Below are 26,463 nucleotides of genomic sequence, written 5' to 3'. Positions count from 1 at the left end.
TTAATTTTGTTGATTTGACTAGTCTCTCTGTCTTTTAGTTAGTTTTGATAAGAGTTTATCTATTTTGTTGATTTTCTCAAAGAATCAACTTTTCAGCTCCTTGATTCTTTGTATTTTTTTTCTGTTTCTATTTTATTGATTTCAGTCCCCAATTTGATTATTTCCTGTCTTCTACTACTCTTAAGTGTGTCTAATTCTTTTTGTTGTAGAGCTTTCTGATGTGCTCTCAAGTCCCTATTATGAGCACTCTCATTATTCATGAAGATACTTAGTGCTATGAACTTTACTATTGGCACTGCTTTCATTGTGTCCCATTAATTTTGATATGTTGTGCATTCATTTTCATTGAATTCTAGGACATCTTTAACTTCTTTCTTTATTTCTTCCATGACCCAGTGGTAACTCAGTAGAGAGTTGTTCAATTTCAATGAGTTGTGGGCTTCCTTTTGTTTCTGTTGTTTCTGAAATCTGTCTTTAATCCATGGTGGTCTGTTAGAATACAGGGGGTTATTTTAAGTTTTCAGTATCTTTTGAGACTCACTTAGTGGCTGAGTATATGGTTAATTTTGGATGTTGTTTCATGTGGTTCTGAGAAGAAGGTACATTCTTTTGTGTTTAGATGAAATGGTTCTGTAGATATGTTAGGTTGATTTGATAATAATATCTGTTAGTTCCATTATTTCTCTGTTTAGTTTCTGTCTGGATGTTCTGCTCATTGGGGAGAGTGTGGTGTTAAATCTCCCACCATTATTGTATGTGGTTTTATGTGTGATTTAAACTGTAAAATGTTTCTTTTACAGTTCTGGTGCCCTTACATTTGAAGCATAGATGTTCAGAATCGACACATCATATTGGTTGATTTTTCCTTTGATGAGTATGAAATGTCCTTCTCAATCTCTTTTGATTAATTTTGGTTTGAAGTCTATTTTTTTAGATATTAGGATGATTACACCAGCTTGCTTCTTAGATCCATTTGTTAGCAAAATCTTTTCCAATCCTTTACTTTTAGGTAATGTCTGTCTTTGAGGTTGAGGTGTGTTTCTTGAATACAGCAGAATTATGGATCCTGATTTGTATCCAATCCATCAGACTGCATCTTTTTATTGAGAAATTGAGTCCATTCATATTGAGGAATATTAATGAGCAATGACTACTAATTCTTTTATTTTCTTGTTAGTGGTGACAGTGTGTGTGTGTGTGTGTGTGTGTGTGTGTGTGTCTATTTGTGTTTCACTCGTTTGAGTTTAATTATTCCTTGTGTTTTTGTGGGTGCTGTAAACTGCCTGGGGTTGAAATTTTCCTTCTAGTACTGAATGTATGGACTAGTTTTTGGATAGATATATTTTAAATATGAGTTTGTCATGAAATATGCATCTAGGATGATTGACAATTTTGCTGGGTATAGGCGTCTGGGCTAATATCCCTGAGCTCTTAGCATCTACAAGACATCAATCCAGATTCTTCTGGATTTTAGCGTCTCCATTGAGAAGTTGGATGTGATACTAATGGGTCTGCCATTATATGTTACTTGGCATTTTTCCCTTTTCATTTTGAATATTCATTTTTGTTATGTATGTTTAATATTTTGATTATTATGTGATAAGGGGAAATTTTTTCTGGTCAAATTTTTGGTGTTCTGTAATCTTCTAGTACTTTTATAGACATGCCCTTATTTAGATAGAGAAAAATTTTCTTCTATGATTCAGTTTAATATATTCTATGTGTTTTTGAGCTGCATTTCTTCTCTTTCTTCTATTCCTATTATTCTGATGCTTGCTTGGTCTTTTCATCGTGCTCCGGATTTCCTGGATGTTTTGTGTTGGGAAACCTTTAGATTTAACATTTTTTTGACTGATGAATTTATTTCTTCTATCGTGTTTTCTTTCCCATCTCTTGTATTCTGATGGTGAAGCTTTCTTCTATAGTCCCTGTTTGCTTACCTATATTTTCCATTTCTGTGTTTCGCTCTGTTTGTGTTTTCTTTATTGCTTCTAGTTCTATTTTCAGTTTTGAACAATTTCCTTCATCTGTTTTTTCATTTCTTGGCTTTCTTTTAGGGATTTATTGATTTCTTCTAATTTTTTGTTTGTCTTTTTCTCAATTTTGTTGAGGGATTTGTTCATATCCTCTTTAAGGATGTCTATCATCCTCATAAAGTAAGTTTTAAGGTCATTTTCTTATGCTTCAGCTGTGTTGGATTGTTCAGGTCTTGCTGTTGTAGGATAGCTGGGCTCTGGTGATGCCATATTGACTTTTCTGTTATTGGTTGTGTTCTTTCATAGGTGTTTAGGCATCTGGATTTTGGATGATTATAGGTCTAGGTGTTAATTCATGAGCTGTCCATAGGGTCAGCTCTACTGTGCTAACCAGGAGAGGTACAGGGCCCAGTCTTGTGAATGCTGCAACTCGTGAGAGGTTGGGTCAGGTCCCTCACCTGCTGCAGTAGGCTAGGGGGAAGGGGAGGAATCTTTCACTCACCATATAGCAGGCACAACCTGCTTTTCCATACCCATGCCCTCAGAGCCTGCTTGCCCATTCCCCTGCAAATAGGGTCATCTCTATTGTGTTCCCCAGGGGAAATTTAGGACCCTCTCTCCTGAGTGCTTCAGCAGGTAAGGGTTAGGACCACTTCTCCATAGTATAATAGCCAGTTAGAGGGTAGAGCCAAGTCTGTACAGTCCTATCCCCTCAGTCTTTGGTGGTATCAAGAATCACGGACCTCATCATAGACTCTGGCTTCATCAGGGCCATGAACCCATATATAGGCCCCTGCACTGCCCAGGCCCAGACATCACCATGGCCCTAGCTGGCAATAAACCACCCACATAAGCCTGTTCCTCAACTCTTTTATCTTTAGATTACCTCTGTCTATCCCACATGAACTATTCTGTCTCTCTCTCCCCCATACCACACCATTCATCTGATCACTAAAATAGTGCCCATATGCCCAGCACTGCAAGGCATCAGACAGACCTAGGTTTTCCCCTTGGGGACCAGGACAAAGTAAACTGAACCCGAGTGTGTGTCTCCATGTCCCACTTAGTCCATGATGGTGCTGGGCAGGACCATGATACCTTCTCAGAGTCTGGGATATTCCATTGTAGGCCTGGGTGTGTGTCTGTTGGAAATTTTCTTTTCTTGTTTTATCTTTTATCTGTTCTGTGTGTGTATTTTTCGCATTTTTGTGTGTGTATCTTTCCTCTGTTTGGAGCAGTTTGTTTTTTCATGACCTTGTTGAAGGTCCTGTCTTTGCCACTGACATGGGATTCTTGACTCTCTTGTACCTATAATTTGAAGGATTCATATTTTCATGATATCCCACATATAAAATGCTTTCTAGCTGTGCACTCTATGAACTGTGCTACATCAATAGCCCCCAGCCTCCTATCTGCTGAAAATATAGTTATATCATCTCATGTCTGTGCCATCTGAAAGAAAGGTTACTTTACCCAAGGGTGTTTGGAGAAGGTGACATTTTCCATATTTTTTTCGTTGTATTTTTTTAATGAAAGGAAGAGTTTACTTGGGTGTATTATTTTACAGGGTCTAGAGTCCATCGCAGCTTGGAGGCATGGCAGCAACTGGCAGACCTGGTGTCAGGAGCAGAAATCTGAGAGTTTACATCTTGAAACACAAGCATGAAGCAGAGAGAACTTGAAATAGCAGAAGTCTTTAATCTCTCAAAGCCTGCCTCCAGTGACATATTTCCTTCATCAAGGCCCTGCCTCTTAAACCTCCTCATTTTTGTGGGACATTTGATCACATTCTGTTGTTCCTGAAACTAGTAATGAAGTTTGCTTTGATTCAGAGGGCAGAAGTAGCTACTAGCTGACCAAAATGAGCCATAGAGATTTTGGAGGACCAAGCACAAATAGCGAGACAAAGGAAGTCGTAGGATGGGACTGAGAGAAAAATCATGGCTTTGAACAAGAGAGAGTGTAGCTGAGTGGGCAGTTTTCCCAGTAGTTCTCTGATCATTCACCTTCTTACTCTGACATCTAACTCCTGAATGTGTATTAACAAGAATAATTAAATGACTGCTTCAACTGGCACCCAATGTGGGGCATAGGATCACAGGTCCACTGGCTTTGCAGCTGCTGCAGGTGCCACTATGGCTGGCTTTTCATCCCTTCCCCCATGCCCTCTGTGCAAATTTGGGGTTTCCCATTGTACTTTCCACACAGTGGCCTCCAGCTGCTGCTGTCCTGGCCCCATACTCCACTGGTAGCTGGGCTTCAAATGTCATAGGTGTTAGCTGCCCAATGCCAGCTGGCTGTCCTTCAGGCAGCCACCATGCCCTTGCTTCCTGCCATGCAGGCTTCTTCCACAAATCTCCCTGTGTCCACTTTTCAGGCCCCTGACTCCTCGATGTGTGTTGATGACTACCCCTGGCCCTCCTCTTCAGGCTGCTGCCACACCAGATTGGCTCCTGACACCTTCTTGGCCTTTTACTGCTGTTGCCACCACCACACACTCTCGACCCCAGCCCCAGGCAAACACCGGCAGCTGTCCTCAGCCAAGCCATGTACTCCAGAGCCCAGCCATGCTGCACAGTGATGGCCAGCCTCACATGTCATTGTCATCATCATCAAATCTGGGGAGACCCTTGGGACGTCTTAAGGGGGAATTAGTTTGTTTTAATTGTTGTTTTTCCTCATGTTAATAACAGGGAACAACATTATGATACAGGGAGTTAGGTCTCTGTATGGTTCCACATCAAGTAGTTTGAAAATGAAAAAAAAAAAATAAATGAAGGGATGAAAACTTATCTGAGATTGACATAAGGTTGATTATAATCATTATCACTTTGGTAATTAATGTTTTATCTTTTTCTTTTCTTTTCTTTTACTCGGGCCTCACAGGAAGCCAGAAAAGACAAGAGAGCAGCATTTTCATCCCCTTTCCAGTCCTTACTGTTTTTAAAGTGGAGAAACATGTCTCCAGGTAGGACAATCTTGTCCTAGACATCTGTTAATAAAAAGTCTTTTTTATATTTCTTTGGGGGAAATTTTAAATTGTTTACTAAAATTATAATAGTTTTATATCAATAGCCTATCAACACTGGTAGAATATTTGAATATTTGGATTAATGTAATATTTGACTAGGATTGTGGTTATATGTATAATGAAAGAAGAAAACAAAATACTAAAGAACTGGAAAAGAATGTAGGGAGCTGTTCGATTGTTTTTTTTATCATACTTATAAAAATTTGCTTTAAGTTTGTTTTAAATACATTTTTATTAATTATTTAAGAATTTCATAATACCCTCTCCTACAGATCCAACCCCCAGTCTTATTCGCCAGCTCTGCAGCAGAACACCCATGGCAGCTTTCTCGGCCCCTCTGCCCCAATCTTCTGTGGGTCCCACAGATCTTCCTCTTCTAAACATTCTTCTCAACATATTGCTTTGTCCTAGATCCCAACCTAGTAGTTAGTAGGCATGCCCTGCTAACATGAGAGGTGCCCTGCAAACCTGAGAGGCCATCCTCCCAGGGCAACACCCACCTTCCGACTGCTCCTGAGATCCCACCCCTCCGTTTTATCCCCAGGTCTGTAGCAGGAACTCTATTGTTTCTCTCTTCTTTCTGTAACCACAATACCAATAAAACAAAAAGAGCTTTTCCCCCAGCTTTCCTTCCCCAAACTCATCCCAGTATCCCAGTGTCCAAAATGGGCAGGCCAGGAAAACATGGAGCACATAGCCATTACACTCAGAAAAGTCTCTCATGTTTTATCTTTAAGAAAGTTGTTTGACATCATTGCCAAATATGAAAAATTGACTATTAAGATACACTCCTTAGAAAGACCTACAAATGAAACTATGAAAAAATTCACACAGAGGATTTTTTAGAATAATCTACTGCTTTTTTAAAACTATAAGTTTACAAGTACAACATGGAAAAAAATTGCCTTCACAGTTCTTACTTATAATTCCCAACCTGTTAAAAGATATCAGTGGAAAGTTGTTGCACTGTAGATGTTAAGCAGCCCTACCTTCTGTCAATATTTTGTACAACAACCAATGGAAATAATTCATAAACAGTTTCATCAATCTATAATTTACTCTTATATGGGTGATATCTTGCTAGCTGATTCAGACTTCAATACATGAGAAAAAGTGTTTAAAGGGGCAAAGGAAATTTTGCCTTTTGGGGGATTATAAATAGCTCCTGAAAAAATACCATGAAGAGATTTTATTAATTAATTACCTAGGACATAAAATAGGTTTACAAATATTCAGCAACAAGATGTACAAATCAGGAGAGATCAATTATGAATCTTTAATGATTTTCAAAATTGTTGGCTGATATTTACTGGCTTCTGCCCATATTGGATTGCTAACTCAAGAACTAAGTAAATTGTTTCAAACCTTACAGGGTGATAAGGACTTAAATAGTTCAAGACAATTTTCAGCTGATGCTGAGAGAGAACTGGCTTTGTAGAAAAGAAATTATAGGATGCACATGTGGATCATTTGGATCCAGAGCTTGATGGTATTCTGGTTATTTTACCTTCTATGTATTCTCTTCAGCAATTCTCATGCAGAGAGAAGATAATATCCTAGAATGGATATTTTGCCACACACACAGAGTGTAAAATTAAAGACTTATGTATAAAAGGTTTGTGAATTGATTCTGAAAGAAAAATTAAGATTTAATCAATTAGTAGGAATATACCCTACAGAAATTGTGTTACCTTTTACTAATGGTGAAATTTCCTCACTATGGACAGAAAGTCAACATTGGCAAAAAGTTTTCAGTAATTTTTTAGGTGATATAAGCAACAAGTATCCCCAAAGCAAAAGACAAAAAAGCTAGATGAAACCCCTCTTACACTGTATGGAGAGCACCAATTTCTGGAACTCATCCATTCTATATTGATACAAATAAATCAGAAAAGACATGTTATAAGTATGTAAATTTAAGTAAAGTGGCTGAAACCCTTTATGATTCTTTTAAAAAATCAGAATTATATGGTAGTGTTATAGTATTATTAGATTTTCCAGAACCTCTTAATATAGTTACTAACTCTCAACATGCAGAAAGACTTGTTTAAATGTTGAAACAATTGAACTTATTCCAGATGATTCACAATTAACTTTCTTATTTGCTCAATTATAAGAAATAATCGAAAAAAATAAATCACCCCCTGTATATAACACATATCAGATCCCATGTGGGTCTTACAGTTCCTCTAGCAAAAGGTAATGAAGGAATCAATCAGCTATTGGTTGGAAATATGCTAGAAGCCTCAGAATTTCATAAGAAATACTATGTTAATAACCAGGGTTTGAAGAAAGATTTTTCTATCACTTGTCAACAATCAAGGAAATTATAAGGGAAGGGCCTACTTGTTCCTTGTATAACCAAACTCCACTACCTGCAGGAAGTAACAAAAAGGGTATTGAAAGAAATAAAATCAGGCAAATGGATGTATTTCACTTTGCAGAGTGTTGAAAATTAAAATATGTACACCACACCATAGGTATATGTTCTGGATTTCAATGGGCAATGTCTGAGTTCTGAAAAGGCTGATTTTGTAATTACACATTTATTAGAAGTTATGGCCATCATGTAGATTCCTGTACAAACTAACAATGTTCCAACTTATGTCTCTAGTGAAATGAAACAGTTTTTGCATATTAAAACATAAAGCATATTACAGATATACAATCCTACAGGATAAGCAGTTATAGAAAGATCTAATCCCACTCTAAAAGATATGGTTAATAAACATAAAAGGGTAATAACGACCCCAGAGATAGATTGTACAGTGCTTTATTAACTTTAATTTTTTAAAATGCTAATGAAAAATATTGACAGCTGTGGAGAGACATTGGATGGTTTAATAAAGTCATGAATTAAGTCAGCCCTCATACTTTAAGGATGTGTTGATCTCAGAATAAAAAACAGCATATGTGTTATATTCAGGAAGAGGTTTTGCTTTTGTTTCCACAGTAGGAAAAAAAAAATCAGTGGATACCATCAAACTTGATAAAGATTAGATTGAAACAGGAGAGACCCCTTGATTAGAAGTTACTTTTGTAAAACAAAGATGACTAGACTGCTACTCAAAATGCCAGGGAGGCTGCCTAAAAAACAGGATCCTAAGACAGACACAGGGATCACCCAATGACAGAGAAATGGATGAGATCTACATGAACAACCTGGACGACAGTGGGAGTAATGAAGGGCAAGGTTCGAGGGAAAGAAAGCTTAGGGGAGCAGGAGATCCCAGCAGGATCAAGAACAGGAAGGGAGAACAAGGAATAACAGACCATGATAAATGAAGACCACATGAGAACAGGAAGAAGCAAACTGCTCGAAATGTCCCCAGAAATCCACAATGACACATCCACTGTAGACTACTGGCAATGGTTGAAAGATAGCCTGACCTGACCTAGTCTGGTGATCAGATGGCCAAACATCCTAACTGTCATGCTGGAACTCTCATCCAAATGACTGAGGGAAGGGGATGCAGAGATCCTTGGCCAGGCCCCAGGTGGAGCTCCAGGACTCCATTGTAGAGAAAGAGGAGGGCCTGTACGAGTGTGAATTGTTGAGACCAAGATAGGAAAAAGCACAAGGACAAATAGCCAAACTAATGGAAACACATGAATTATGAACCAAAAGCTGTGGAGCCCCCAACTGAATCAGGCCCCTCTGGATAAATGAGACAATTGAATAGCTTGAACTGTTTGGGAGGCACCCAGGCAGTGGGACCCAGACCTGTCCTTAGTGCATGAGCTAGCTGTTTGGAACTTTGGGCTTACACAGGGACACTTTGCTCAGCCTGTAAGGAGGGGACAGGAATTGCCTGGACTGAATCCACCATGTTGAGCTGAATCCCCAGGGGTGTCTTGTCCCTGGAGGAGATGGGAATGGAGGGGAGGGGATGGGGGGAAGGTAGGGGTGGGGGCGTGAGGGGGGAGTTCAGGGGAACCCATGGCTGATGTGTAAAATTAAAACACAAATATAATTTTTTAAAAAGTGGAAAAAAGAAGATTGAAGAAGGTTACAAAACACCAAATAGACTGGATAAAAAAAAGTCTCCTCACCACATAATAATCAAACCACTAAACATATAGAATAAAAAAAATTAAGAGCTGCAAAGGAAAAAAGTCCAAGTACCATACAAAGGCAGAACCATAATTATAACCCCTGAATTCTCATTGGAGACTCTAAAAGCCAGAATGTCCTGGACAGATGTTATACAGACTCTAAGAAACCATGGGTGTCTGTAGATGTAACTGTCTTGTAAAATAAGAAACACAGAGCCAAATACAGAATTAATAGCCAAGAGGTCAGAGCAATAGCTGAGAGCTGAAAACCTTACACTTGACTGCTGCTGCTGTCTTTCCTCTCCCCAAGAGAGCCACTTACTGTGTCCTGTCTTTTTTTTTTTCATAGACTTTCTGTTCTGCCTTCTTATTGGTTGTAAACCAAACCACATGACCTTCTTGTCAAGGCCTGTCTGTGTAGACCTCCATGTCTTCTATGGTTGGCATTGAGATTAAAGGCTTGTATCACCATGCTGGCCCTTCCTTGAACACATAGAGATCTGCTCAGCCCTGCTGTCCAAGTGATGGGATTATAGGTATGTACCACCACTGCCCAGCTCTGCTATGGCTTGCTCTGACCCCAAGGCAACCTTAATAACATACAAATAAAGTCACATTTCAGTCCAAATAAGGTATTACCATAGATGCCAACCAAGACTATTATATCTAGCAAAACTCTCAATCAACATAGAGTAAACTAAATATTCCATGATAAAACCTGATTTAAACACTATCTCTCCATAAATACAGCCCTACAGAAGGCACTCAAAGGAAAAATCCAACCTAAGGAAGTTAGATACGTCCATGAAAACACAGGCAATAGATAGTTCAACCCCAACATATACCAAAGAATGGAAACATTCAACACTACCACCAAAAAATAACAGGAATTAACAATCACTGGTCATTAAAATCCATCAATATTAATGGTCTCAATTCACCTAAACAAAGATACATGCTAACAGAACAGATACAAAAACAAGATCCATCCATTTGCTTCATACAAGAAACACACCTCAACTTTAAAGACAAACACTACCTCAGAATAAAAGGCTGGGGAAAGACTTTCCAATCAAATGGATTTAAGAAGCAAGCTGCTGTAGCTATCCTAATATCTAATAAAAGAGGCTTTAAACTAAAATCAATTGAAAGAAATCAGGAAGGATATTACATATTTATCATAGGGAAAATTGACAAGATAAAGTCTCAATTCTGAATATTTATTCCCCAAATACAAGGGCATCTACATTCTTATAAGAAACATTAAAAATCTTAAATCACACATCAAACCCCATACACTAGTAGTGGGACACTTCAACACCCTACTCTCACCAATGGACAGGTTTTCCAGACAAAAACTTAACAGAGAAATAAGGGAACTAACAGACATTATGACCCAAATAGACTTAATAGGTATCTACAGAATATTTCAACCTAACACAAAAGAATATACCTTCTTTTCAGCACCCCATGGAATCTTCTCCAAAATCGACCACATGCTTGGTCACAAAGCAAATCTCAACACATACCAAAATTTGAAATAACCTCTTGTATCTTGTTGGACCACCATGGCTTAAAGTTAGATTTCAACAACAACAAAAAATTACAGAAAGCCTGCAATCTCATGGAAACTGAATAATGCCCAACTGAAGCACCATTTGGCCAAGGAAGAAATAAAGAAATTAAAGATTTGCTAGAATTCAATGGAAACGAATGAACAACATACCCAAACTTATGGGACACCATGAATCAGTGCTCAGAGGAAAATTCATAGCTCTAAATTCCCAGGTAAAGAAATTGTAGAAATCTCACACTAGTGACTTAACAGCACAAGTGAAAGCTCTAGAACAAGAAGAATCAAACTCACCCAGGAGAAACAGATGCCAGAAAATAATCAAATTGAGGGCTGAAATCAATAAAATAGAAACAAAGAGAACAATACAAAGAACCAATGAAACAAAGAGTTGGTTTTTTGAAAAAATCAACAAGATAGACAAGCCCTTATCCAAATTAACCAAAAGGGAGAGAGAGAGAGAGAGAGAGAGAGAGAGAGAGAGAGAGAGAGAGAGAGAGAGAGAGAAGACAGAGAGACAGAGACAGAGAGAGACAGAGAGAGACAGAAAGAATTCAAATGAACAAAATCAGAAATGAAAAGGGAGACATAACAAGAGATAATGAGGAAATCCAGAGAATTATCAGGCCATACTTCAAAAACCTGTACTCCACAGAATTGGAAAATCTGAAACAAATGCTGGTTTAACCAAAGTTAAATCAAGACCAGATAAACAACTTAAATATGTCAATAACCGCTTAGGAAATAGAAATGGTCATTAAAAGTCTCCCACCCAAAAAAGACCAGGACCAAATGATTTCAGCTCAGAATTATACGAGATTTTCAAAGAGGAGCTAATACCAATACTCTTCAAATTGTTCCACACAATAGGAACAGAAGGAACATTACCAAATTCTTTTTATGATGCTACAGTTACCCTGACACCCAAACCACACTACGATGTAACAAAGAAAGAATTACAGACCAATCTCCCTCATTAACATTGATGCAAAAATACTCAATAAAATACTGGCTAACTGAATCCAAGAACACATCAAAAAAACTATCCACCATGACCAAGTATGCTTCATCCCAGGGATGCAAGGATGGTTTAACCTATGAAAATCTGTCAATGTAATACAGCATATAAACAAACAAAGAAAAACAACAACAACACATGATCATCTCATTGGATGCTGAAAAAGCCTTTGACAAAATCCAAAACCCCTTAATGATAAAGGTTCTAGAGAGATCAGGAATACCAGGAACACACCTAAACATAATAAAGACAATTTACAGCAAGTCTACAGCCAACATCAAATTAAATGGAGAGAAACTCAAAGCAATTCCACTAAAATTGGGAATAAGTCAAGGCTGTGCAGTCTCCCCATACTTATTCAACATAGTACTTGAATTTCTACCTAGAGCAATAAGACAACAAAAAGAGATCAAGGCCATAGAAATTGGAAAGGAAAAAGTCAAATTTTCACTATTTGCAGATGGTTTGATAGTGCACATAAGTAACCCCAAAAATTCTACCAGGGAACTCCAACAGCTGATGAACTCCTTCAGTAAGTTGGCAGGATACAAGATTAACTCAAAAAGAAAATCAGTAGCCCTCCTATATACAAATGATAAATGGACTGAGAAAGAAATCAGAGAAACATCACCCTTTACAATAGCCACAAATAATAAATAATGCTTTGGGGTAACTCTAACTAAGCAAGTGAAAGACCAGTATGATAAGAACTTTAAGTCCCCGATAAAAGAAATTGAAGTAGATATCTGAAAATGGGAAGATCTCCCATGCTCATGGATAGGTAGAGTCAACATAGTAAAAATGGCAATCTTACCAAAAGCAATCTACAGACTCAATGCAATCCCCACGAAAATCCCAACACAATTCTTCAGAGCCCAGGAAAGAACAATACTTAACTTTATATGGAAAAAAATTAAAGGGGGTCTTGGAGTGGGAACATGGCTCTCTCCTTCTCTAAACCCAAGCATGCTTGTTAAAGAAAATTCCAAAATCTCTGTGTCATCTCAGAAGAGCCACCTGATATGGAACAAAAGAAAAGCCAAAGTTAAGGAACTATTCCATTGCCACCAATCTCATAATCCTTTGATTTTATTTTGACTCTTTAAAAGTTTTCTTAAGCTATAAATAAATCAAAATTTATAAGCATATTAATCACTTATATTTATTATATATTTATATGTAATATATTTAAGCTTTCTGTCATGATATTAATGGTCATATAGAGTACTAACTAATTTTAAAAAAGGCTTCAATAGCATTTCTATACATGATTTCAGGCTTGTGTCTGAATCAGGTAATCAGAATTAAGTTTGTATATCTTGAATGTATTTAACATTTAAGAAAATGTGACCTTTAACTTTTCTGAGAAGAGCTGCATATGACATTTAAAAATTTTAATTTTTCTGCAGTGAACTGTATCTGTATTAAACAGTAACTTTTGAAGTTTCCCAACTGATGATGAGGTCCCACAATGATGATTCCACCCACATAGTGGTTAATCCCATAAAGGTGGCAAACACCACCCAAAGATCAGATTTGGACAGCTTAGGACAATTTCAAGGTGGCTAGCTGAAATAGTCCAACCTCATAGACTACTCCAGCCAGGACTGCAGATAAGCCCTACACTTTTCCATCACACAGAGACTGGACAACAACTAGCTCTCTCAGCACTTGCCAATTATCTCAATCTTTTCAGGGTCCCATAAAGATTCCATCACTTCTAGATAACAAGAAACAGTATAAAAACATGATACCCACATCTGTATGGAGCGGGGTGGGTGGCTTTAAGTCGTTGGGTGGCTTCTAGATGTTTATCAGCCATTAGTGTGGTTGATTCCCAGCTGTAATTGGTCATAGTTAGGGAGGAAACTAAACAAAGGAGATTAGATTCAGGAATCTGTTTCTGAAAAGTGAAAGGGGGTACAGCAATGATAGGATAAAAGGGTAGATTATTGAATCTACAATTAAGCTAAAAAAGCAACTCCTAGGCTTAAATAGTTTACATTGGTATAGATTTTTGCATATTCATACAAATTTAAGGTTATTTTTGTTAGACCATTCTGTACATATGTTTCTACCCTTGTTTAGGATATTGTACCTTTGTAGCTCATTTGACAATGTAATATATGTTTCTAGTTCTTCAGCGTTATTATTACAAACTATTTAAGATAATGAAGAAATGCAGGCTAGTATCACCTATATCAATCAACCTTATACTCATGCTATGTATGTTTTCAGTGTCCAACATAGATATATTTTACATAGACAGATGATCTTCAAATACTTCAGAGACCTATAGAATATGGCATTTAAGATGTTTTAATAACAAAGATTTTTCATGACAATGAGGTATGTCTGCTCTTGACAGCACAAATATACTTCAGAGAAGATGATGGGCATCAAAGAACCTCCACATGGAGCTTGATTTCTTTGTGACAAAAGTTAGCCACTGGTCAAGAAACTGCTCTTGCCTCAACTACTGACAGTATACTGTCCAAATTGGACAAGCAGAAATCACCAAAATATGGCTACCAATTGTTGCCAGACACGGTAGGATGGTCCTTAAAAAAATCATTCTTCATAGAAGAGTGTGTCAGATATTCTAGGCCAGGAGGTCAATGAAGAATGCCCCATCGTTGCAGAGGAACCATATATGACTGTCCTGGCAGCCAAATGCTTGGTCATTTCTATAGTTTCAGAAGTTGTTTGCTCTGTACTTCCTGTTTACTCAGGTAATATTATATCTTTCTTGTGTCTCTAAAGGAGTTGAAGACTAGATAGATATAGTTTTCCTTGTGAACAAATTCAAAAAAGAAACTCACAAAAGTGGTGTAAAGTGTATAAGTTTGAGTGACATAGTTAAATTGTTTCTCTAAGAAAAGGTTTTGAGGTAAAAAAATAGTTTCGGGTTGGTAATATAAGTTAGGATAGAAAGTAAATTAGGTACAACACTTTGGACTCACAAAGATATAATAGAAAATGGAGTATTTTTTCTGATTTTGTCAAATGTTAATGGACTGGACATTGTGAATGTAATTCTTACCCAGTAATTGTTCTTATCGTATATAGTTATACTGTGCTAGAGTTAAAACCTTCCATTTTTAATTAGACAAAAAAGGGGAAATGTTGTGGGATAATTTGATTACATTCTGATGCCAGTGAGACTGACAATAAACTTTGAATCAGAGGGTGGAACTAGCTACTAGCTGACCAAAATGAGACATAGAGGTATTGTAAGACCAAGAATAGATAGAAAGACACAGGCAGTAGTGGGCTGGAGTTAGAGTCTCAGCATTTGGGATCTAGGAATGAGAGAGAGAGAAAGAGAGACAGAGAGAGAGAGAAAGAGAGAGAGAGAGAGAGAGAGAGAGAGAGACAGAGAGAGAGACAGAGACACAGAGACACAGAGGGACACAGAGAGACACACAGAGAGAGATCAATAGTTACTTCTCACTTCTCTGATCATTTAGGTTCTCACCCAATATCCTAGTTCTTAATTTTTAATAGTAAAGAATAAATAAATAAATGTTTCACATTTATTTGTACAGCAACATCAAATGGAATCTGAGTGTTCAAATGCCCAAGACTCTGGGGATATCTCATGTAAGCTACCACAGCTCTGATACGATTTAGATAACCTTTCCTGTGATTCATATCTTAGTCCCTGTCCAGCCACCGTAAAATCCCTGCTTTGGGGTTTATTTTACATATCATGAGAAAGTTTTGAATACTTCCCTTTGAATAAGCAAAAGCACAGATTTTAGCTATAGAAGTTTCCTTTTCTTTTCTTCTTCATTTCTGCCTTATGTTTAGTTGTGGGTCTGCATCTGTTTCCATCAGTTGCTGGAAGAAGCCTCTGTGATGACGATTGGACTAGGTACCAATCTATGTGCATAGCACAATAATTTTAGGCATCATTACACTGACACTTTTTTTCTCCAGTCATGTTTGGTTCTATCCCAGATCTCTGGGTCAACTAGCCTGTGGGTCCTGATGATCATAGCAGTGTCAGGGTTGGGATTACTCTCCTGCCAAGGTTTTAGGCTAGACCAGTCATCAGTCCGTCTCTCAATCTCTAGGCCACTGTTACCTCAGCACATCCCATAGGAGGACCGACTGTAGGTTGAAGGTTATGTGACTGGTTTGGACATTTCCTAATGTTAGCAAAAGTGTTAATAATTTCCAGATGAGACTCTGAAGATACTATCAAGCAACTATAGAGGCTATCAGGAATGTTTTGGAAGCATGAAAGATACCTTGGGAAAGTAAAAACGTTTTTCTACTTCTTTTAAATGGGACATCATTAATTTCCCTTTTGTTTTCTCCACAAGAACTGGGATCAGCTCAGCCACACGGACAGATATGGCCTGGGAGAGTAGCTCACACATGGGAAAACCAGAGATCAGCTGTTCCCACTCCACTGTTTTCCTGTAATTATGAAGTTCACTTTCCATTAGATGATACAACTTCTTAACAACCTCAAGGTCAGAAGTGCCCTCTACAGATGACATGATAATTATGGGTCTAGAGAGAGGTAAGCTGATGATATTTCTTCCTTATAACTGCTTCTTTAGCGCTTCACTCTACATGGATGTTTATCAGAGGTCTGAGCAGGTGAGTGTTTACTTTTCTATTCATTAATAGTGAGAGCTGTTAGTGCTAGAATGAAGCAGGATTTTCTGTAATAAAATGATTAGGCCGTGTGGTGGTGGTGGCACATGACTTTAATCCCAACACTCGAGAGGCAGAGCTAGGTGGATCTTTCTGAGTTTGAGGCCAGCCTGGTCTACAGAGCAAGATCCAGATAAAGGGGCAAAAGCTACACAGAGAAACTCTGTCTCGAAAAAAAAAACAAAAAAAAAAAAAATTAGAAATTCTCTGCTTAAAATTTTATTTTTGAGCACTACTGTATCAGAACTAAACAGAACAGATACTTATAGACATAAACTATCACTGTAATAATTTGTAAAATAACACGGATTTAACTCACTATATCTGCTGAATATAATATATGTGAGAGTAGGTGGGCTATTGGAAAGCAGACAGGGCCTAACAGATATGTGGATAGAGACAGGAAAGGCTAATAGGGTGAAAGATGACGGATGGATATAATATAATGAATGAAATTATCTCAAAATCCTCCATTTTTTACAATGAACATGCACTAGTACATAAGTAAAAATTAACCCCAAATGGAATATTTTAAGTGCATATCAAGTACATATTATCCTGAGTGCATAGTCTAAAAATTCTAAAAACGTCTTTTCATCTAGCTAATGCCAATTGTGTTAGTCTTCCATTCCTGTCATAAAATACCATAAAAAAACTTAGAGGAGGGCTTGGGAATTTAGCTCAGTGGTAGAGTACTTGCCTAGCAAAAGCAAGGCCCTGGGTTGGGTCCTCAGCTAAAAAAAAAAAAAAGCAAAAAGCAAAAACTTAGAGTGTACAAAACAGAGAACCCACATTTTTTTGTTTGCTGGACTACATTTATAATACTAAATTACACTGAAATGATAGTTTGTTTTGTCATTTCACTACTTTTCTCAAGATAACTGACTATACATTTATATATGTGAAAGTTAAGCCAGAATTCTACAACAAATATTAACTAATTGAGAGTTTATCAGTAATTTAATGTACTTTGAAGTTTGCATCTACTTAGGAATTCTGAGAAATGTTTCTATTTATGTTCTTAACAATGTAGAAATAAGTTTTACATATATTGTTTATTCTATTGCAGTGATTTCTAAAAAAGTTTATATTTTCTGGGTATTTAAAAAATATCTGGATAATAAAATAAGTTAAGTTTTAATATTTCAAGTTTGTAAATTGATCTTTGTAACATTGATATTGATATAATATTGAGTAAGCTTTTCATTAACAATGAAATGCTAACTTCAAATCTCCAATAGTATAAAATTATTTAAAGTGAAAATCCCTAGTAGTTACAAAATATAATTGTTCATTAAATATGCATTCATAAAAAATATCAAGTCATTTTAGTTTAGGTGCTGAATGCCATAAGTCCATTTTTATTTGTTGGGATCTCATTTACTAATGCATACAGGAGACTCAAATGGATAATGGAAGTAGGTGTGATGGCACACACCTGTGATCCCAGCACTTTGGAGGCGAAGGTAGGAGCAATGTGAGTTTGATTGGAGTCAGTCTGCACTACAGGTTTAGATCCTCTCTCTCTCTCTCTTTCTCCCCCTCAATCTGTATCTCTTACACACACACACACACACACACACACACACACACACACACACTTACAGTGAACATTTTCAGATCTTTCCCTGACTTACACCATGTGACGTGTGATCAAGCTGTGGTATGACAGCTTCCCCACAGCCTACAGTGACATTCTGCTGCTGCTGCTTCCTCTCAGGGAAACTGGATCATAATGTGAAAATGTAATGTTCTAGTCAGTGTCTGTGTGTTTCCATTTCACCTGTGCTAAAGTAATTTCTAAAGAATAAATTGTGCATTAAAATTATTTGTGTATCAGGTAACAGTGATGAACTAAGAGTTCATTAAAAATAATCACTATTTATTCCTGCTGTCATTATATATTTCATGGAACTAATTTGAGTAGCTAAGGTCTTCACCTTCCTGAGATTCCTGAAGACTTATTAATGTTGCTGACAGTGGACAGTGCACCAGCCAATATCATGTGTCTTGTCACCTGAAAGTCACACAATCACTCCATGTTCTCTCTGAGCAGTCCTGCTGACTTTTGATCATTACTCACTGTGGTAAACATGAAAATGAAACTTTTTATCTAATATATTTGTGTGTTCATTATGGTATTATCTCCACAAGAAGAGTACAAAGATCACCATAAGTTCATAAACCAAGACAGTTCCAAATCAAACATTTTGATAAGGAAGGGGTAAAATGATGTTTCTCAGAAGACTGTAGAGCTATGCATGAAGCAGCTCTTGGTGTCTATTTTTGCCCATCTTTCCAGATAGCTGCCTGAAGACTGCTTGGACTTTAGGTGTGGGTCAATTTAACAGTGCTGGCTTCTTCATATTAGGAATGTTTATGGTTACACTTTGTGTATTAGTACATAAAACTAAATACTGTAACTTAAATTGATATGAGAGCCCCCAACACTGGCAATTTATTTCAAATAAAAAAAAAATAACATTTCCCAGTGCATGTATATGTTAACAACTCAGTTTGTAGCCATGATAGCGATGGTCACTTGTGGCTGAACCTCAGCTAGGTGAGCTCCAGAGGAAGATGCCACATGATGAAATAGGAGATGCATCATAATCTGTATGTTATAAACACTGAAAAATCAATAGATATGAATTACACAGATTGTATATCTTTGAGCTAAGGAAAAAAACATTTTAGATTACTTACTTTTATCTTCTTTTTTCATTTTTCTTTATTAAGAAATTTTCTACTTACTCCACATGCTATCCATTGATCCCCCTCCTCTCTCCTCTCACCCCCATCCCTTTTTTGCAAGCCACCCTGAATCCCCACATCCCCCAAATCGAGGTCTCCCAAGGAGAGTCAGCAGAGCCCAGCACACTGAGCCTAGGCAGGTCCAAGCCCCTTCCCACTGCACCAAGACTGTGTAAGGTGTCATACCACAGTCACTGGGTTCCAGAAGCCTACCCACAGACCAGGGACAGATCCCAATCCCCCTTCCTGGGTGCCCCCCCAAACAGTTCAAACCAAACAATTGTCTTCTGTATCCAGAGGTCCTAGTCCAGTCCCATAGGGGTCCACAGCCAAGAGTTCACAGTTCATAGTCTTGCACTAATGTGACCAGTCATCTCTGCACATCCTGCAATCATGATCACAACATCCCTAACCTGCCGTGTCTCTCCTCTCTGTCATCAGTTGGATTCCCGGAGCTCAGCCTGGTGTATGGCTGCGGATCTCTGTATCTGCCTCCATCAGTCACTGCACAAAGGTTCTATGATGACAACTAGGTCATTTGCTAGGCTGGTCACCAAAGTAGACAGGTCCAGGCACCCTCTGGACCACTGCCAGCAGACCAAGGTTGGGTCAACCTTGTGGATTCCTGAGAGCCTTCCCAGCACCCTGCCTCTTCCTATTCCCATGATGTCCTCATCTATGATGTTATCTCCCTGCCTGCCCCCCCCACTCTGTCCCTGTTCCAGCTTGACCCTCCCACTTCTGTATGTTCTCATCCCCCACTCCTCACCCTCTGCCACCACCACCCCACACACACACCTAGTCCACTCATGTAGATCTAATCCAGTTTTTCTTCACAGGGTCATCCATGTGTCTGTCCTAGGGTATTTCCCTGTTAGCTAGCCTCTCTGGAGTTGTGGGTCACAATTTGACCATCCCATCCTCATATTTCGTTTGTCCTTCTGCATCTGAGTTACCCCACTCAAGATGATATTTTATAGTTCCATCCATTTCCCTGAAAATTTAATTATATTATTGTTTTTACTGCTGAGTAGTACTCCATTGTATATATGTTCCATATTTTCATTATCCATTCTTCAGTTGAGGGGCATCTCTAGGTTGTTTCCAGGTTCTTGCTGTTATGAATAATGCTGATATGAACATAGTTGAGCATGTGTCCTTGTGGTATAATTGATCATTCTTTGGGTATATGCCCAAGAGTGGTATAACTAGGTCTTGAGGAAGACTTATTCCCAATGTTTTGAGAAACCGCCATAGTGATTTCCATAGTGACTATACAAGTTTGCATCCCTACCAACAGTAGAGGAATGTTTCCCTTGCTCCACATCCTCTCCAACATAAGCTGTCTTCAGTGCTTTTTGATCTTAGCTATTCTTACAGGTGTAAGGTGGTATCTCAGAGTCGTTTTGATTTGCATTTCCCCGATGACTAAGGATGTTGAGCAATTCCTTAAATGCCTTTCAGTCATTTGAGATTCTTCTGTTGAGAATTTTCTGTTAAGCACTTGTAGCCCATTTTTTTTAGTGGATTGTTCAGTATTTTGATGTCTGGCTTTTGAGTTCTTTATATATTTTGGAGATCAGCCCTCTGTCAGATGTGGGGTTGGTGAAGATCCTTTCCCATTCTGTAGGCTGTCGTTTGGTCTTATTGATTGTGTCCTTTGCTCTACTAAAGCTTCTCAGTTTCAGGAGGTCCCATTTATTAATTGTTGCTCTCAGTGTCTGTGCTACAGATGTTATATTTAGGAAGTGGTCTCCTGTGCCAATTTGTTCCAGACTACTTCCTACTTTCTTTTCTATAAAGTTCAGTGAAACTGGATTTATGTTGAGGTCTTTGATCCACTTTGACTTGAGTTTTGTGCATGGTGACATATATGGATCTATTTGCAATCTTGTGCATGTTGACATCCAGTTATGCCAGTACCATTTGCTGTGTCTGAGGGAGCATCTCTTGGTCTGATTGATACTCTTGGTCCGGTGGGAGCTCTTGGTCTAGTTGATGCTGATGGACTTTTTGTTTAGGGAGCAGCCCTCGTGCAATTGGTGCTAGTGGGCTCTGTCTCAGGGAGTAGCCACAGCTTAGCATGTGGTTACACGGTGGTAGTCTGTTCAGTCTGCAGGAGATCTGAGCTATCTCTCCAGCTTGTATACCGGAGCTTTTTATAAACACAGGCCATCACAGTACAGCTATATGTTGGTGGGAGAATCAGATGTTTGTCTCCGGCAATTGAGATGAGTCTATACCTTTACTAGATCAAGCTTTTCCTGACTGTTAGGGTGTTTGGCCATCTGATCACCAGGCTAGGTCAGTTTTTTAAACTGGAAGTGGAGTGTTCCAAAAGGTGATGGGTTATTTCTGTGATTAAAATAGTCAGATTATCATGAATTAACCCTGTGATTCTATTAGAATTGAGTCAAAATATAAATTTGCACTATCCTTGAAAATAGAGCATATTAAAGTTTGCAAAGAGAGATTGGCTTACCTCACTCTTTTGAATTTCTTTTGTGAATATTTTCCAGGTCAACGTAAGTTTAATTGGTTGTAAAAATGTGATTAATATCTGTGTTTATCACTTCTGTTTTAGGTGTAACTATAAAATGAGGTAATGTAAATCAATAGGACTGGATTTCTAAGGCATGACACCTAGGTGCATTACAGGCACACACAGTGTATATTCTGTATAGAAGGATGTGAATGTAGATGCCTTTATTATCTCTAATATGCGATACATACAGGTAGATACATGGATATGTATATGTTATCCAGTCTAGAACATCAAATGTTAAAGAGACAGGTTAATTAAGAATAAGTTAAACAAGAATGATGATGTTTGACTACTGACCATTGAATCACAAGTTTGATGTACACTCTATTATTTTTTCTAGGTATATGAATTATATTTCCACCATGATGTTAAGATGAATACACTTTCCACTTATGTCCTTAAAAAGAATATCCTTAATTTCCAAACTGTTTTTGGAGTCCTAGCCAATATGTCTCTCCTTTTTTTCTACACTGTCCATAACCTAGCTCATAGATTTAAGCCCATGGACCTTGATCTCCTGTCAACTGACCTTCATCCATATAGTGATGGTCCTCATTGGAGGGGACCTTTGGCTTACAGACTTATTTGAGTCACTGAACTTTGAGAATGACTTCAAATGTAAGGCAACTTTTTACATAAGCAGGGTGATGAGAGGCCTCTCCATCTGCCTGACCTGCCTCTTGAGTGTATTCCAGGCTGTCACTATCAGTCCCAACACATCATTGTTGGCAAAATTTAAACATAAACTAAAAACATACAAACCAATGCTTTCTTCTATATTTGGTCTTTCAATTTGTCATTCACTAGTAGCTGTATCTTCTATGTTGTTGGCTTTACCAATGTGACAGAGAGCAACCAGATGAAGATCACCAAATATTGCTCACTCTTGTCTATGAACTACATCACCAGGTCACTGATTTTAACAGTGACAGTCTTCAGAGATGTCTTTCTTGTAGGAGTAATGTTGACCACAAGTGCATACATGGTGATTATCTTGTTCAGACATCAGAGGCAATGCAAGCATCTTCACAGCATCAGCCACATGAGAGCATCCCCTGAGAAGAGGGCCACCCAGACCATCTTGCTACTGGTGGTTTTCTTTGTGGTCATGTACTGGGTGGACTTCATCATCTCATGCACCTCAGTCCTGTTATGGAAGTACGATTCAGTCATCCTGACTGTTCAGAAGTTTATGATGAATGTCTATCCCACAATTACTCCTTTGGTACAAATCAGTTCTGATAACAGAATAATCAATATTCTCAAAAGCTTGTGGTCAATGTGCCACCAAATTTCTTAAAAAGGCAATTTTTGTCTTCTTTCAAAATATATTTAGTTAAGGGCATTAGTGTTTTGCAGTGATGTATGTAGGTGTGCACTCCTTGTCCACAATGAGGTCAGAAGTGGTTATTGGATGCCCTGGAACTGGAGTTACAGATGGTTGTAAGGAGACTTGCTGGTCATTTGCAATTATATTTTTTATTAAAAAAAGATTCTTGTTAACCTGTTTCATACTTCAAGTAGCAAAGTAAGATTATTCATTTGCTTCAAACAAAATTGTGGTATAATTTATATACATCCTTTTATGTTTCTGCTGCCAAATAGTATAGAGTCTTGTGGTTCATTGTGCAGCATAAGTTGATATTTTTGAAAGGAATTCCCTTAGAATCTCCTTTTCATTTTATGTCATCAATGTTCCCTAGATGCTAAGGTTACTAAAGGAAGCTCCTGTTGATAGTGACTTTTCAAGCGTTTTTCAATGTTTATTTACTCTAAGTCATCAAGAATAGTTTAAATATCATATTGTAAGCTTAATTGTTTCCTAATTATCATTTCTGTGTATCCATAAAAAATAATGTGAATTTAAACTTTTACACAGTCACTTAATGAGTGAATCTTATATGCAAATTTCATGTGCCTGTTTATTTCTACTTCATTTAATCTACGTTTATTGAAATATTGTTGTTTAATAAAAATTTTTATATGCTCATACATGATGTACAAATATGGGTTTTGTGATGTGTGAACAGATGAGGATGTGTGTATGCACAGGTGAAGGATGTGTGTGCATAGATGAAGGATGTGTTGTAGATGTAACTGTCTTGTTAAATATGAAACACAAAGCCAATTGCAGAGTTAAAATCCAAGAGGTCAGAGCAATAGCTGAGAGCTGAAAACCTTACCCTTCACTGCTGCTCTGTCTTTCCTCTTTGCAAGAGAGACCTACTTCCTGTGTTTTTCTTTTTTATAGACCTTCTGTTCTGTCTTTTCATCAGTCTTAAACCCAACCACATGACCTCCTCTTCATTGCCTGTCTGTACAGACCTCCAGGTTTTCTATGGTTGGTATTGAGATTAAAGGCATGTGTCGCCATGCTGGCTGTATCCTTGAACACACAGAGATCTTGCCTAGCTCTGCCTCCCAAGTGCTGGATTAAAGGCATGCACCACCACCGCCCAGGTTCTGCTATGGTTGCTCTGACCCCAAGGCTACTTTATTAATATACATATAAAATCACATTTAGTACAAATAAAATATCACTATAATGTGCGAATGTGTGTGTGCAGAGATGAAGGCTGTGTTTGCATGTGTGTGTGCACTGATGAAGGATGTGTGTGTGTGTGTGTGTGTGTGTGTGTGTGTGTGTGTGCCAGGAGATACTTAGTTCTTCTTTTCAGAAGCCATTCGATTTGTTTTTGTGAAACCATCTCTCAGTGTCCTCGGTCTTGCCAAATAATCCAAGATGATAGCCCCAGGGATTCTGTCATCTCTATCTCCAGCTCTGGGATCACAAATATGCATCATTATAACTATATTACTTCAAATTCTTTTAATTGGAAAAAATATTTTTTCCATATAATAAATCCTGATTAGAGTTTTCTGTTCCCATTCAATCGAAATCCCTCCCTTGTCCCTTCTCATCAGGATCCACACCATTTTTTCTTTGCCCTTAGAAAACAAATAGGTATATAAGTTTTAATAATAAAAAAATTAGCTATAGAAAGACAAAACAGAAAAACTAATGGAAAAGATCAAATCCAAGAGAAGAAAAGAGGCAAAGAAAAGCACAAGAAACATAAATGTGGAGACACACCAGCCACACAGGAACTCACGGCAATACAAAAGTAGAGGCCAGAATATATGGTACTATATAAACAAAGGACTTTCAAAGGTAAAATTAAGACAAAAACAAAATTCAACATTATCTGACAAAGAACCTTCAAAGATTCTGTTGAGTTTGTTTTCTCGTTTGCCATTTACCACTGAGCACAGGATCTACCCTTAAGATGGGAGTCCCTGGAAGAAACTAAGTTTTCACTTGCAAGTGACTATCAGATGAAGACAGCTGTAGAAGGGAAACACAACCCGGCCCAGTGCTGTTAAGACTGAATTGGAGAGGGAGACCCACAAGCCAGGTGGTCAGGCACTGTCAGTGTGAGCAAATACATGGTGGGCTATGGGAGTGAGAGAGAGAGAGACAGAATGGTTCATATCCTATGCTGAGAGAGCAGATCTGAAGTGGTGAGGTGGTGAGGAACAGAGTGGGGAGGTAGTAGCTTGGCTGTCACCATTGGTCATGTTTATGTCTAGGCCTGGACTGCTGCCAAGACCCATGTCTTTGTCCTTGGTCACAGTGCAGCCAGGCTCTGTGTTACTATCGTGGCTCCTGTTACCAGTAAGGCAGAGGACAGGGCTGCACAGAGTTTGGCCCCACCCCTCAACTGGCTGCACACTAGGAACAAAGGCCCTGCCTCTCACTGGCTCGCAGTATCTCAGAGAGCTGGTCCTACACACCTCTCTGGCAGCACAACAGAGCTGACCCTGTTTGTTGGGGACACTGGCAATGGGCCCAGTCAGCATGAGAGTGGGAAAGCTGGTCCTTTCCCCTGTCTGCCTTGTGATTGTGTGGTTAAGAGAAAGATGCTCTACCTGACTCTCCTCAAACACACTATGACAGGTGGAAGTGATGATCCAATCCCTTACCTCTGGAGAGACCTGGCCCTTTCTTTGCCTGGGAACATAGTGGAGCTGGTTCTGGTGGTTGAGGTATGGTAGAGATCCCTGAGGGCTTGAAAGAAGGAAAACTGGCCATCCCTTCCTCCTTGTTGCATGTGGTAAACTAACCAGGAGAGCTTATGTGGTGGTGATGAAGAAACGCTGGTAGGCTGACCAACCCGGCTACACTCATCAGAAAGGTGTATGAATTGGGACCACGCCAACATCTGCTCTCTATGATCTGCTGGAGTACAGTAAGAGACCAGTCATGCAGATATAAAGCTTCAGGATCTCCATGACATAGGACAATAAAAGGATATTTAAGAGATGTTCCAGTGAGGGCCTAGTACAGATAGTATACCAGAAAGTAGAGACCGCAAAACAGATCATTGTGTCTGCAATGAACACTTGCAAGAAAAGATATATGGACAAAAGGTTATTTTGTGTGGTGAGATGTTTTTCTCTTACATTTTATTTTATCCTATGGTGGGGGGCAAAGTTGCAAGGGAAGAGGGTGGAAAAGAAGGGATGGGAAGATGAATGGGATCGGGATGCATGATATGAGAATCATGAAGAACAAATAAAAGTTAAAAAAAAAGGAAACTATAGAAAGCAATTTGGAGATTCTTCCTGCAATGTTTACCAAAATGACTCATACCTTTAACTGATCCTCATCCCCAAAATGGAGATAGTTTCTGGGTTAGTGATGAAATGTGAGTCATCTGCTCTCAGCTCTAGGACACTATCTGGTGCAGACCTGTTTAGATAATACTCATGCTGCTCAGTCTCAGAATTTATATAGTTTGTATGTGTGTCAATGTGTTGTGTTAAGAAGGCCCTGTT

At 38.4% G+C, this 26,463-nt stretch overlaps 1 pseudogene; it reads left to right on the top strand.

Annotated features, from left to right (window-relative positions):
* Positions 1 to 21,997: 21,997 nt before the first annotated feature.
* LOC118576462 lies at positions 21,998 to 22,964 on the top strand (annotated as a pseudogene).
* Positions 22,965 to 26,463: the final 3,499 nt, after the last annotated feature.

This window comes from Onychomys torridus, unplaced genomic scaffold (assembly GCF_903995425.1).
Source record: "Onychomys torridus unplaced genomic scaffold, mOncTor1.1, whole genome shotgun sequence".
Lineage (NCBI taxonomy): Eukaryota > Metazoa > Chordata > Mammalia > Rodentia > Cricetidae > Onychomys > Onychomys torridus.
Note: the sequence above shows the minus strand (reverse complement) of the source record. Positions and strands in the feature narration are given on the sequence as shown.